The following is a 15,635-nucleotide window of genomic DNA, read 5'->3' on the forward strand; positions in this document are numbered from 1 at the left end:
AGTTATATATGTATATATGCATATATATGCCAATTTTCCCATAACCCCTACAATATTTGTCATTTTACTTTTCTTGTTAACTTTGCCAATCTGAGAAATATAATTTGGGAACTCAAAGTTGTCTTATTATGAATTTTTCTAATTATTAGTGATTTAAAACATTTGGAATTTTTTTCATTTGATTATAGATAATTTGGATTTCTTCCTAGAAAACTACCTCATCATATTCTTTTACCACTAACCAATTGGAAAATAGCTCTTCTTCTTATACATTTGAATCAGTTCCTTATGTATCTTAGAAATAAGAACTTTATAAGAGAAACATTGGCAAAAAATGCTGACTCCTTTCTAATCTGAACTATATTGGATTTATTTGTGCAAAAACATTTAATTTTATGTAATCAAAGGTATGTATTTTTATCTATGATCCTTTCTACCTTTTGTTTGGCCATGAACTGTTTTTCTCTTCATACCCTGAAAGATAATTTCTTCTTTTTTCCTCTAACACATCTGTGATTTGACTTTTAATATCTAAGTCATGTCTCCCTTCCTAGTTTATTTTGGTATATGGTAAGATGTTGGTTTAAGTCTAAGATCTATTAGACTACTACCCAGTTTTCCAGAAGTTCTTGCGAAATGGTGAGTCCTTCAGTAGCTGATGTCTTTGGGTTTTTTCAAGTTTGTTTTTGGTATAGTATATATCTAATTTGTTCTACTGAGCTACCTCTTTGTTTCTTAATACTGTTATACTATATTTTGAGAACTGGTACTGCTAGGTCCCCTTTCACTTTTTTTTCATTATTACTCTTCAGATTCTTGATTTTTTATTCCTTCAGATGAATTTTATTTTTTCTAGTGCTATAATGGAATGCTTTGGTAGTGTGATTGGAATGGCATTTAATAAGTAAATTTAGGTGGTATTGTAATTTTTATTACATTGGCTAAGACTACCCCTGACTAATTTATATATCTCCAGTTACTTATATCCATGTTTCTGTTTATATTCTTTTGTAATTATATTCATGCTTTTACTAAATATTTATTGTTAAGCATATTTCCAACTATTTTAAGCATTCCATAGTTTTTTAAATGAGATTTCTCTTTCTAACTTTTCAAGATGAGTTCTACTGGCAATATATAGAAATGCTAGGGATTTATGTTTATTATGTATTCTGCCACTTTGTTAAAGTTAACAGTTAAATGGAAACATTAGAATGAATACATGAATGAATAAAGCATATGTTAACTGCTTACTCCATTGTTACATATTAGAAATTAGGCTTAGACCAATAGACCAACATCTCACTCTGAATACCAAAACAGGAAGTGTACTAAGCTGTGGGGATCACAAATAGAAAAGTACAACAAGTTCCTGTTCTCTGAGCTCGCATTCTAATAGATGAGACAACACATATAGGAAGTTTCAGCTGTAACTCAGATGGAAAAGTTCCATGGTCCTTAGGGTGCTGCAGCAAGCCAGATGTTAATGTCTCATCTTTAATGTCATTTCAACTGATGGAATAACATTAATTTCTGATGTTGAACCATTTGATGGTGCCAAGGACTTTGACTGCAAAAACACTTTTCCCCCCATAGCTGTGGCTAAAGCATTTGCTAAAGGAGTTGCCAGGCTACATCTTCCTAGGATCAGGGCTGAGAGCCCTGGTCTGGAAGCAAGGCTGTTCCCCAGGTTGTTGGATTTAGGGTTCTGTCCTGTATCCATCAGTATCTGAAGGGCGATGGCAGTGGTGGTTTGACTTGCCTGGCACATTCTGCTTCCTGTCTCTCTCTCAGGGTGCCTTGCTGATTCAGTTAGGTTGACTTGCTTGCCTTTGTGTGGCAGTTGGTGGAGATAACTTGACCATTCTCTATAGAATTTGCTTCTCCAAATAATGTGAGGGCTGGGCTGAAAACTTGGCCACATATGTAGGAGGTATTGCCCCTTATAGGGTTCTTATACTAGTGTAACTTGGTGGCAGTTGTTGGGATGATGAAGATGAGAATACTGAGCCTTCTTTCCACAAGTGGCTGAGCAGGAAATAAGTTTAGCAGTTTGTGAAGCAATGCTATTTCCTAGACTTGTGATCTCAGGGTGGTGGGCTATCTCCTTCTCCAAAACATGAATCTGGTGCAGTCTGACTTTCAAGACCTGGAATTCCCAGGTACTGAATCTCCCAAGTAATTAGTAATCAAGCCTGAACCTGCTTAGCTTCTGAAATCAGCAGAAATCAGGTTTGTTCAAAGTTGTCTGGCTTTAATAGGTGTCTATGTGTATGTATATGTGTGTATGTGTATGTATGTATATATGTACATGCATGGGTGTGTATGTATATATATATTAATCTCTAAATTTTTTTTCTTGTGGAACTATTTTCTTTCTTTTTTTTTAATTTAACTTTTAACATTTATTTTCACACATTTTTGGGTTACAAATTTTCTCCCCTTTTATCCCCTCCCCCCCCCCAAACCCAAGCTTTCTAATTGCCCCTGTGACCTATCTGCTCTCTCCTCTATCCTTCTTCCCTGCCCTTGTCTCCGTCTTCTCTTTTGTCCTGTAGGACCAGATAGCTTTCTTGACCCCTTAACCTGTATTGCTTGTTACCCAGTGGTAAGAACATTACATTTGGTCCTAACACTTTGAGTTCCAACTTCTTTAGCTCCCTCCCTCTCCACCCCTTCCCCTTGGAAGACAGGCAATTCAATATAGGCCATATCTGTTTAGTTTTGCAAATGATTTCCATACTAGTTGTGTTGTACAGGACTAACTATATTTCCCTCTATCCTATCCTGTCCCCCATTACTTCTATTTTCTTATGGTCCTATCCCTCCCCATGAGTGTCGACCTCGTATTACATTCTCCTCCCCTACCCTCCCCTCTATCCTCCCCCCAACCCTGCTTGTGCTCCTGTCCCCCACTCTCCTGTATTATGAGATAGGTTTTCCTATCAAAATGAGTGTGCATTATATTCTTTCCTTTAGTGGAATGTGATGAGAGTAGACCTCATGTTTTTCTCTTGCCTCCCCTCTTTATCCAACCACTAATAAGTCTTTTGCTTGCCTCTTTTATGAGAGATAATTTGCCCCATATAACTTCTCCCTTTCTCCTCCCAATATTTCTCTCTCACTGCTTGATTTCATTTTTTTTTAAGATATGATCCCATCCTCTTCAATTCACTCTGTGCACTCTGTCTCTATGTGTGTGTGCGTGTGTGCATATGTGTGTGTGTGTATTCCCACCCAGTACCCAGATACTGAAATGTTTCAAGAGTTACAAATATTGTCTTTCCATGTAGGAATGTAAACAGTTCAACTTTAGTAAGTCCCTTATGACTTCTCTTTGCTGTTCACCTTTTCATGGTTCTCTTCATTCTTGTGTTAGAAAGTCAAATTTTCTTTCCAGCTCTGGTCTTTTTATCAGGAAAATTTGAAAGTCCTCTATTTCATTGAAAGACCATTTTTTCTCCTGAAGTATTATACTCAGTTTTGCTGGGTAGGTGATTCTTGGCTTCAGTCCTAGTTCCTTTGACTTCTGGAATATCCTATTCCATTCCCTTCTATCCCTCAATGTAGAGGGTGCCAGATCTTGTGCTATCCTGATTGTATTTCCACAATACTTGAATTGTTTCTTTCTAGCTGCTTGCAATATTTTCTCTTTCACCTGGGAATTCTGGAATTTGGCCACAATGCTCCTAGGAGTTTCTCTTTTTGGATCTCTTTCATGCGGTGTTCTGCGGATTCCTTGAATATTTATTTTGCCTTCTGGTTCTAGAATCTCAGGGCAGTTTTCCTTGATAATTTCATGGAAGATGATGTCTAGGCTCTTCTTTTGATCATGGTTTTCAGGTAGTCCCAGAATTTTTACATTGTCTCTCCTGATTCTATTTTCCAGGTCAGTTGTTTTTCCAATAAGATATTTCACATTATCTTCCATTTTTCGAATCTGCGCGGTATGTTCTGAGATATCTGTCTTTCTCATAAAGTCCTTAGCGTCCATCTGTACCATTCCAGTTTTGAAAGATCTATTTTCTTCAGTGAGCTTTTGAATCTCCTTTTCCATTTGGTTAATTCTGCTTTTGAAAGCATTCTTCTCCTCATTGGCCCCTTGCACCTCCCTTGCCAGCTGAGTTAGGCTAGTTCTCAAGGTGCCAATTTCTTCAAGATTTTTTTGGTTCTCCTTTAGCAGGGAGCTGATCTGCTTTTCATGCTTCTCCCTCATCCCTCTCATTTCCCTTCCCAGTCTTTCCTCCACCTCTCTAACTTGATTTTCAAAATTCCTCTTGAGCTCTTCCATGGCCCGATCCCATTGGGTGGGCTGGGACACAGAATCCTTGATTTCTGTGTCTTTGCCTGATGTCAAGCATTGTTCCTCCCCATCAGAAAGGAAGGGAGGAAGTGTCTTTTCTCCGAGAAAATACCCTTCAATAGTTTTATTTCTTTTGCCTTTTCTGGGCATTCTCCCCAATCAGTGACCTGACCTCTGAATGTTCTCCTCACACCCACCTCGCCTCCTGGTCCTCCCAGCCAGTGTTTGGGGACTGAGATTCAAATGCTGTTTCCCGCCTTAGGGTTTTTGGCGGGGGCAGGGCTGCTAATCAGTGTGAGAATTAAGTTCAGGTGGTCAGGGCATGGCCGCCTCTCTGGCTCAGTTCCCTCAGGGGGTTTATGCACAGACCTTCTACAATGGATCCAGGCTCCCGCCCGTTTGGGGAGCCCCTGTCTGTAGCCGCCTCTCAGCTTCTATCTCCTGGGGGGCCCGAGCCATGGGGGCACCCCACTCCCCTCTCAACCCGCCAAAGAGACTCTCTCACTTACCCCCGTCAGTCACCTGTTGGTGGGGGGGCTTGTGCCGCCGCTGGAGATCCTGTCTCTGGAGCCTTCTCAGATCTGCGCCTCTTGGAGCCTCGGCCGCCGCCGCAGGTCCGGGCTGGGCTCCGCGTCTGCAGCGCGACGGACCTTTTGCGAGAGGTTTGCAGGTCCCTCTGTGGGTGGGGGGACCCGCGTGGCCGCTGGAGATCCCGTCCCCGCAGCCCTCTCAGATCTTTTCCTCACGGTGTCGTGGCCGCGGCAGGGCTGCCCTCTGCTCCCCCTCCCGGCGCCCAGTCCATGGCGCGAAGGACCCCCCGCGAGAGGTTTGCAGGTCTCTTCGGAACAGAAATCTCCCTCACTCCAACATTCCGTGGTCTCTGGGTGCAGAATTTGCCCTGGGTCAGTCCCCTCTAGCCGTTCTGTGGTTTGTGGGTTCGGAGCTATGTGTATGTGTGTCTTTCTACTTTGCCATCTTGGCTCCGCCCCCCGGAACTATTTTCTAATAAGCCTTTCCCAGAACATAAAACATTATTTTTCAAGTAAACCTTGTTCTTTCCAACTGAGATAAATATTATCTAATTTAACAAGAGTTCTCATATAAATATAAGCTATTCAATAACTTCAGACCCATAGTTTTGCTATACCAGTTCTAAATTTCTGTCCTTTTCAAATTCTAGTATTATAAAGGAAACAAATGGGGCTAAGAACTACTTTCAAACCCCTAGTCTTATTCAAGCTTTTACCTTAGGCCTCATTTAAGCTTTATCTTTCTGATATCCCAGCTCAGTAAACCACTAGGCAATTCTTTGGGTAAAATGACTTTATTATTATTGTTAAATTTGGGAAGTAACTGAATATGATCCGTCAGTTCAATCAAAATTCTCAAGCTGGTTGTGCTCAAAGTTTTGGTGTTGGTCTTCACTGTGAAAATATCTGACAGAGAAAAACATTTGCTACTGCATATTTAAACTTAATTACACATCTGTATTTCAACACCATTACCTTAAGTTCAACTCATCCTAATTTACATTTTTTGGAAAGCATGGAGTCATATGTGCATGACACAAATATTTTTGAGAATATTAAAGAAAATATTATGTTTTTAAATTAAGTAACTTTAACAATGTCTATTAAAACCACAGTTAGTTTTGAATTTCCTGAGTTTGAAGCGTGATGATGGATTATACCATTTTGTAATATAAAAGAAATGAGCCTTCATCAGCATTTTGGTGTCAGGTATGTATATATATAATACTCAAAGTTCCACTGAAGTTTTGCTGACATAACCTATATGGCCTTTTTGCTGTTCTAATGAGCAAACACTTAAAATTTTCCAAAGTGCCATGAACTTACCCCTATTCGTCTATGACTCACTGACAGTTGGTACTTGTTATAGGAGGTAGTGGTGACTGTAGTAATTTGAAAACATTCTTTTTTTTAAAATTACAGCTTTTCTCTCACAAAAACCTGGAAGCACACTGGAGTGTCCCAAATAGGCCATGGCTGAACAAATAGATTCTTATTATGCTATAAGAAATGAAGAACTGATGTAATGTAAAGTAAGCAGATTAGAGAGAACAATATTCACAATTCTAATAAAAATCAACATTAAAAGTTATGCTGAACTTGGATTGATTGCTGTGATCAGTCTTCATCCTAGAAAACATACCCACCCTCTATGATGAGAAATGGGTCACTACAGGTGTCAAATGTTGCATATACTGTTGTAGAGTATTTTTGTAAGTACATTTTTCTTAAATAATCTTCTTTGGTATAGTGGAAGGTTAGAGGTGTGGCAGATATTAGAATTATTTTAGTATATGAAAGAGGCATTAATAGTTTTTAAAAAAAAATGTTTGAAATAATACATATGAAGAATCACCATATAGCAGTGTAGCATGAATTCTGAAAGTCAATATATGGCCCACAGGATATCTAATGGATAGTTTAGGGGCCCCAGTTTCTATTTGGGCTTGATATCACTAGTATAAAGAGTAATGAAATGTGAGTCAGGGAATCTAAATTCTAGTCTCGCCATTAGCTCATTGCGTGAATTTGATCAAACCACTCAATCTTCTTTGGGCCACAAGTACTTTGTCTAAAGAATGAGGAATTAAATAGATAGTTTCTAAAGTTCCATAGAACTCAAACATTTTATAAATCTACAATCCAATTTGATCCCAAACAGAGCCAGAGTAATACTAAGAACAGCTTACATTTATACAAGGTATATCAAATTCTTAGTGCAGTTTAAGTGACCTTAGAACTGCACTAAGACTTTTGTGACGTGTATATTGCTTTCAAGGTTTGTAAAACACTCCCTACATATGATCTCTCTCTCTCTCCCTTTCTGTCTCTGTTTCTATCTCTCAAAAGCCTTGTGTCGTACCTGTTACTATTAACTTTATTCACTAGGTGAAGAAATTAAGGTTGAGAGACGTTCAGAGACTTGATCAGCTAGCTATCTCAAGTCAGATTTGAACTCATATCTTCCTGACTCTCAGTTATGCTATCCACTGTCTCTACACATTGCTAATCAATCTCTAACATTTGCATAATAATCACAAATATAAGGGCATTATTTCTAGTATTTACATAAGAATATTTTCTAATATCTAATATTCACATAATAATAAATATTTTATTTTCTAATCTCTAATATTTATATAATAATCTCCAAAATTTACATAATATGAATATAGTCTCTAATTTTTTCTAATTTCTAATATTTACATAATAATAATCAATATAAGATCAGCTAGGTGGTGCAATGAGTAGAGTGAAGGTCCTGGCATCAGGAAGATCTGAGTCCAAATTTGACCTCAGATACTTACTAGCTGAGTGACCCTGGGTAAGTCACTTAACCATGTTTACCTCAGTTCTTCATCTGTAAAATGAGCTGGAAAAAGAAATGGCAAACCACTTTGCCAAGAATGTACCAAATTGGCTCATGGAGAGTCAGACAAAACTGAAAACGCTCTACCAATAAATAAGTACACTTATTGGGTATTTACTATTTTGTTAATTGAATGGCTGAAAATTAATGGTTATCTCATTTGATCCACACAACCCGTCCATTAGGTCAGCAATGCCACAGGGCACTATTATTTTATATTATCATTCCCATTCTATAGAAGAAGAAATTGGTGTTTATCAGAGGGGTCAATTGACTCCCCTGTGTCCACACAGCTGCTAGTAAGTGCCACAGGAGAAATTCCACTGCAAATCTCTCTTGAATCCAAGTCTAGATATGGGAACATTTCGATACACCTAAGTTAAGGAAGGCAATAGTCTGGAACTATGTGGTTCAAAGGTGGTACTGTGGAGGTGTCATGAAGGCAGTTGATGTGTTATTATAAAGGCAATTGAAGAATGTGAAGAAGCATGAGGCACCATAGGCAAAACTTCTAGATTTGTAGCTGAGGCAGCTGTTTTTCTTCTGTGCTTGCACAAGCTTCAAAAAGTTGGGGCTTATCAGATCAAGTTAGATCCACCCCCTCAAACTGTTCTGGAACCTTCTGAACAGACTAGACCTGACAGAGACTCTGGATACAGTTTCCCAGTAGGTGCAGGGAGTCAAACCTAGGCATGGAACCATGTGCTGTGACAGGGTTTGCAGATCCCCCACTTGCTGTTTCGGAAATTTTTCAGTTGTGTCCCAGTATACTATGAAAATGACCTTCTGAAAATTCACAAAGTCTTCTGTATGGCAGAGAAAATCAACAAAATTATATAATCCAAGGCTTCATGTGTCTTCTCTTGAATGGTGGGATGAAACTGGTAAAGTATAGAAGTGGCTTGCTTCTTGAAGAAAGGAATCACATGACCAGGCCTGTACTCTGGGAATATCCATTAACTGATGTTTGGAGGACAGACTGGAGAGGGCAAAAGCTAGAATCTTGAACGCTAATTAAGAAATGATTTCAGTAATTCTGGCAAGTGGTTATAAGCACCTGGAGTAAGCATGGAATTGTAAAATGAGTGGTCAAACTTTGACAGTCATTTTGACTCTGTGCAGGTCACTGTTTTAAATTCATCGTATTTCTGAAAAAAGGTAAATGTTGTGAGCTAATAATTCTAAATCTTCATTGAAAAATCAGTATACTTCTCATGGGCCTATGACATTAATGACATGTTTATCATTGAAGTGTTTATATATGTAGGGGTTTTGCAAAAAAATAACCAAACATTGCCTAGGACAACCTTCAGGCTGACCATACCTGGATTCCATGGAGCCTGAAAGTGTCTGTGGCTAGATTTCAGATGTCTATAAATTGGAATTGGGGGAAATATTATTTATTTTCATTAGCCTCTAACTGAAATTTAGGATTTCCTTTAATTATTTAAAACCCATATTATGAGAAGGAATGTATTGACTTCACTTTGCCAAAAGGCCCTAGAATACTATAAATAAATAAACAGACAAATAAATAAATAAAAGAACCTCTTATAAGGGAATACTGAGAGAAAATAAAGGGACTAGATGTAGAAGACCTTGAACCCTGAGGACTTCATTCTTAAGGCTTCACATAGATTTTGTGAGTTTTTAAACTGTGGAAAGACATTGAAAAGATTTTCTTGGAGCGATATTTCTAAGGGCAGAGCCAAACTGGTAGAGTAAAAAAGCACTCAGCTTAACTCCCCTCCAAACAACTTTAAAATAACACCTCAAATAGAATTCTGGAGTGGTAGAGCCAACAAAAAGTCAGAGTGAGATATCCTTCCAGCCCAGGACAACATAGGAAGTCAGAAAGAGGGATCTGTGACATGGGAGAGAAGGATGACCCAGAGCCCACAGGGATGAAACATGAGTGGTAGGACTATGTAGTGGTGACAGAAGCAGCTTCAGGGGTTTTTAAGTCAGAGGCAGTAAGAGGACCTGACAACTGATCAGAAAAAAATTACAGGGTACCCCTGTGCTAACACTAGACATAGGACAAGATCCTGTTTGGCAACTCTATTGCCTATATTCACTTCTGGGTACTTGTTCAAGGGCAGAGAGGAGTGCTATTGGTCAAGAGGGAGTGGAAACATTGAGAGGAAGTAACAATTCCAGCCTCAAAGGATCAGGGACCCTAAGGAGAAGTATCATTTCTGGTCTCAAATGAGATGGGGACATAAGGAACAGTATCAGTTGCAATCCTAAGAGAAAGAGGGCCCTTCCCATGAGAGTATAGATGCAGAGCAGTGATCACACCTCTCTCCAGATCACACTATCTTGAAGACATTAAAAATTTCTAAACCCCAGAACTAACTCTGAAAATAGTAGTCCAAAAAAAATCTGCAGCTTGGGACAGAGCCCCACCCCTCATAGAGTGATGGACCAGAGGAACAGATTAGATGCAGTAATTGACCACAGTAATCTAATGTTTGATAAACCCAAAGATCTGAGCTTTTGCACTAAGAGCTTAACATTTGACAAAAATTGCTGAGAAAACTGGAAAAGAGTATGGCAAAAACTAGGAATAGACCAACCACTCATACCATATACCAAGATAATGTCAAAATAGGTAAGTGATTTTGACATAAATGGTGAAATTATAAGTAGATCAGGAGAATGTAGGGAAAAGTATCTATGGATAAGGGAAAAGTTTCTGGCCGTGCAAGAAACTGAGGGGATCCTGGAAAGTAAAATATGTAATTTTGATTACATAAATCTAAAAAGATTTTGCACAAACAAAACCGAGGCAGTCAAAATGCAAAAGAAAAGAGGAAAATGAAAGAAAATTCTCCAGCAAATTCTTTGATAAAGGCTTTATTTCTCAAACATACAGAGAAGTTAACCAAATTTATAAAAATAAGAGCTATTCTCCAGTTGAACAGCGAATTTCCAGAAGAACAAACCAGAACTGTCAATAGTCACATGAAAAAATGGTCTAAATCACTACTGATTAGAGAAATACAAATTAAAACAATTCTGATATACCACTTCACTCCTATCAGATTGGCTAACATGACAGAAATGGAAAATAACAGATGCCACAGGAGATGTGGAAAAATTGGGACACTAATATACTGTTGATGGAATTGTGAATTAGTTCAACCATCCTGGAGAACAATTTGGAACTAAACCCAAAGTGCTATAAAACTGTGCATATCCTTTGAACCAGAAATAACATTACTGGGTCTGTGGACTTGTTTATAAAAAATATTTATAGCTGCTCTATTTATAGCCGCAAAAAATGAAAATTGAAGGGATATCCATCAATTGTGGAATGGTTGAACAAGTTGTGGTATATGATTGTATATGGCAGAATATTGTTGTGGTACAAGAAATTGTATGCAGGACTGTTTCTGAAGAACCTGGGAAGAATTATATGAACTGATACAAACTGAAGTGAGCAGAACCAAGAGAACACTGAACAGTAACAGCAATACTGTTAGGATCATCATCTGTGGAAGATTTACTTACTCTTATCAAGACAATGATCCAAGCAGCAAAGCCAAGATGCCAGAGTAGGAGCAGAGAACTGCTATAGTTCCTCCCCCAAGTCCCTCAAAAAACCCTGTAAAAATGACTCTAAACAAATTCTAGAGCAGCAGAAGCCACAAAATGACAGACCGAAGCAAATAACCAGTTCAAAACAATCTGGAAGGTCTATGGGAAGGGTCTATTGTACCAGACTGGGAGCACAATACAATTCAGCATGGGCTGGCATGGATGGAGTGGGAACAGGCCTTATGGGGCCTGAATCACTGTTGGATGTCATGGATTCCAGATTTCTCAACCCACAAACACTAAATATAGCTTCAAAAGCCAGTGGGAAGGGTCTGTCACCTGGCTGAGAGGGGAATGTGGTCCAGCCCCAGCTCTGACCTCCACCCCAGATCTGGGGCAGCTGCAACCACTGCTGAAACAGAAGCTACTTCTGGAGCCTTCCACTTAACAAAACTCAAAAATCAAGAAATTGGTTGGGAAAATGAGCAAATGCAGGGAAAAGAGACAGACCATGGATTCTTACTTTCTTGGTGAAGTTTTTCTTCCATCATTGATGATGAGGAAGATCAAAAAAACCAAAAAAGCCAAAAGAAGACATTAAAGCCAAAGATCCTACATAAAAAGCCTCTACAAAACATACGAATTGGTTTCAGGCTATGGAAGACCTCAAAAAGGATTTTGAAAATCAAGCAAGAGAAGGAGAGGAAAAATAGGGAAGAGAAATGAGAGTGATGCAAGAAAATAAAAAAATGAATAACAGCTTGCTAAAGGAAACCCCACTCCCAATGCTGAAGAAAATAATAACTTTAAAATTAGACTAACTCAAATGGCAAAAGAGGTTCAAAAAGCCAATGAGGAGAAGAATGCCTTAAAAAGCAGAATGAGCCAAATGGAAAAAGAGGTCCAAAAGTTGACTAAAGAAAATAATTTTAAAAAAAAATTAGAATAGAGTAAATGAAAGCTAATGATTTTATGAGAAATCAAGAAGTTAAAAAACAAAACCAAAAGAATGAAAAAATAGAAGACAATGTGAAGTATCTTATTTGAAAAGCAACTAACCTGGAAAATGGATCCAGGAGAGAAAATTTAAAAATTATTGGACTATCTGAAAGCCATGATCAAAAAAACAAAAGCTTAGACATCATCTTTCAAGAAATTATCAAGGAAAATTGCCCTGATGTTCTAGAACCAGAGAGTAAAGTAGAAATGGAAAGAATTCACTGATCACATCCTGAAAGAGATCCCAAAAGGGAAAACTCCTAGGAATATAGGAGCCAAATTCCAGAGTTCGCAGGTCAAGGAAAAAATATTGAAAGCAGCCAGAAAGAAACAATTCAAGTACTGTGGGAACACAATCAGGTTAACACAGGACTTAGTAACTTCTACATTAAGGGTCTGGAGGGCCTGGAATATGATATTCCAGAGGTCAAAGGGGAGGATTAAGACCAAGAATCACCTACCCAGCAAAAATGAGTATAATACTTTAGGGGAAAAATGGAAGTCCAATGAAAAAGAGACTTCCAAGCATTCTTCTTGAAAAGGCCAGATAAATAGAAAATTTGATTTTCAAATATAAGAATCAAGAGAATCATGAAAAAGTAAACAGGAAAGAGAAACCATAAGGGAATTATTAAATTTGAACTTTATACATTCTTACATTCAAAGATGATAATTGTAACTTATAAGACTTTTCTCAGTATTAGGATAGTTGGAAGTTATACATATATATATATATATATATATATATATAATACTTATACATGTCTGTATGTGTATATACATATATGTATGTGAATGCATATATATATAGAGAGAGAGAGAGACAGAGACAGAGACAGAGGGCACAGGGTGAGTTGAATACGTACAGATGGTATCTAAAAAGGAAAATTAAGGGTTGAGAGGAATGTACTAGGAGAAAGAGAAAGGGAAAGGTGGAATGTAATAAATCATCTCACATAAAAGATGGAAGAAAAAGTTTTTACAATGGAGGAGAAGATGGGGAAAGTGAGAGGGAATAAATGAGTATTCCTTTCATCAGGTTTGGCTTCAGGAGGGAATAACATACACACTCAATTGGGTATGGAAGTTTATCTTACTCTGTAGGAAAGCAATGGGTGACAGGAATAAGAGAGGGGGTATAGAAGGGATGGCAGATTGGGAGAAGGGGTAATCAAAAGCAACCACTTTTGTAGAGAGACAGATCAAAGAATAGAATTGAATAGATGTAGGGTGGGACAGGATGGAGGGAAATATAGTCTTTCACAAGATCACTTTTATGGGTGTGTTTTTCATGACCATACATGTATAATCTATATTGAATTGCTTGCCTGCTCTATGAGGGTGGATGGGGAGGGCAGAAGGAAGAGAATGTGGAGCTCAGAGCTTTAAAAATGAATGTTAGAGATTGTTTTATATGCAACTAGGAAATAAGATATATAAGCAATGGTAATCTATCTTACCCTGCAGAAAAGTAGAAGGGAAGGGGATAGAGGTGGGGGTGATAGAAGGGAGGACAGATTGGAGGAAAGGGCAATCAGAATACATGCTTTTTTGGGGTGGAGGTAAGAGAGAGATGGGAATAAATATGAAAATCAGAATTTTGTGAAATAAATGTTGAAAACTGAAAATAAATAAATTTATGTGAAAAAAAAATGATGATCCAAGACAATTCCAAAGGACCCATGATTAAAACTCTATCCACTCCAGGAAGAGAGCTGATGAACTAGAAATACAGACTAAAGCATACTTTTAGAGAACAGCAACTTTATTTTTATTATTTTATTTTCTTTGTGCTTTCTTTTGCAGCATAGTTAATATGGAAATTTTTTGGTACAATCTCATACATATTATTAAAAGCAAATTGCTCACTTTCTCAAGGAGGGGGAAAGGAGTCAGGAAGGAGAGAATCTGGAACTCACATTTTTTTTAAAAAAAGAATTGTTAAAATTTTTACATGATTAGGAAATATTTAATAAATAGACATAATGTAGAAATGGAAAAAAGAAAATATTTAAAATAAGGTAATTTGATTCAGATATGCATGATATATTGGAGTAAGGGGATGGGTACAGACATGTTGATAAGAAAGACTAAATTAGTATAGTAACAACGGAAGCAGAAAGGAGCATAGGTGCAAAAGACAGACATTACAAGGGAAGAAACAGAAGAATTGTACATTTGATCTGGTGAGAATACTCATAGATGACTTAAATCCCTGGTACCATTGACAAAGTAAGGAAGTTAGGGAAATGATCAGTTTTGTGGAGGAAATCCATTTGGTTTTTAAAGTACTGAGTTTGAAGAGATAGCTGAACATATGGGGAGAAATGTCTATTAGGCAGTTGAAGTTGAGGGATTAGAAAACTCAAGAAAGTCTATGATTAGAGGTAAAGAGTTTGTCATGTTTATCAAGATGATAACTGAAACTAAATGGTGAATTTAAATGAGACATTTAAGAGAATGTATGAGGATAAAGACTGAACTCTAGGAAATCCAAGAAATACTTTAAGAAGCATTTGACAAGAGCTCAATATGTTCAAGGCCCGGTGTCAGTCATTCTGGGTGCTGCCAGGAAGGAGATATGGTACATGCCCTCATAGAGTTTAGAATCAAGTTGGAGAAATAACTGCATGCAAGCAACTGTAATACAAATTATAATGCAGAATAAGTGATGCCATTTGGAAGGAGAGATTATTTCCCCCTGGGCTGGGTAAGAGAAAGGAATCTGAAGAACATGACATTTTAGCAGAGCCTTGAAAGTTGGCTAGAAATTAGATAGGTGGAACCAAGGGAAAGGAAGTCTCTTGAAGGGTAAAGAAGGCCAGGAGAAGCTATGAGAAATACCAAAGAACCAGAAAAGTATCATCTAGTCCACAGGAAGAAACTGCGGCTGTGGTCATCAAAGTTGAATGTTTCAGGAAAATTGGTTAGTTGTTGTCCTTTGTTTTCAAAGAGAAGCAAAATGACATCACCATGATAAAGTGAAGTTTCAGTGTGTCTGACTGTGGCTGATCAGACCAATATGAGCTTAGAATGCTCTACCACAGGTTCGGCACAGATAGTCCATGTGAATATTTGGGATAGGTATACCAAATTTGTGCATCCTACATGTACTTTGTGCTGTCTCAATCTTGCTTTGCTCATAGAGCACAGCACCCTTTCTGATGTGGGCACTCCATGCTGAGCAGTCCTGTGCCAGTGTCTCCTATGTTGCACAGTCAAATCCAAAGTTCTTGAGAGAGACCTTGAAAGTGTCCTTACATCGCTTCTTCTGACCACCATGTGATTGCCTACCCCATGTGAGTTCTCAATAAAATAGTCTTTTTGACAAGTGTACGTTTTGCATTTGAACATCAGAATTGTGCTCTCTGAAGCATAGTTTGAATGCTTG

Source organism: Notamacropus eugenii, chromosome 4 (assembly GCF_028372415.1).
Source record: "Notamacropus eugenii isolate mMacEug1 chromosome 4, mMacEug1.pri_v2, whole genome shotgun sequence".
NCBI lineage: Eukaryota > Metazoa > Chordata > Mammalia > Diprotodontia > Macropodidae > Notamacropus > Notamacropus eugenii.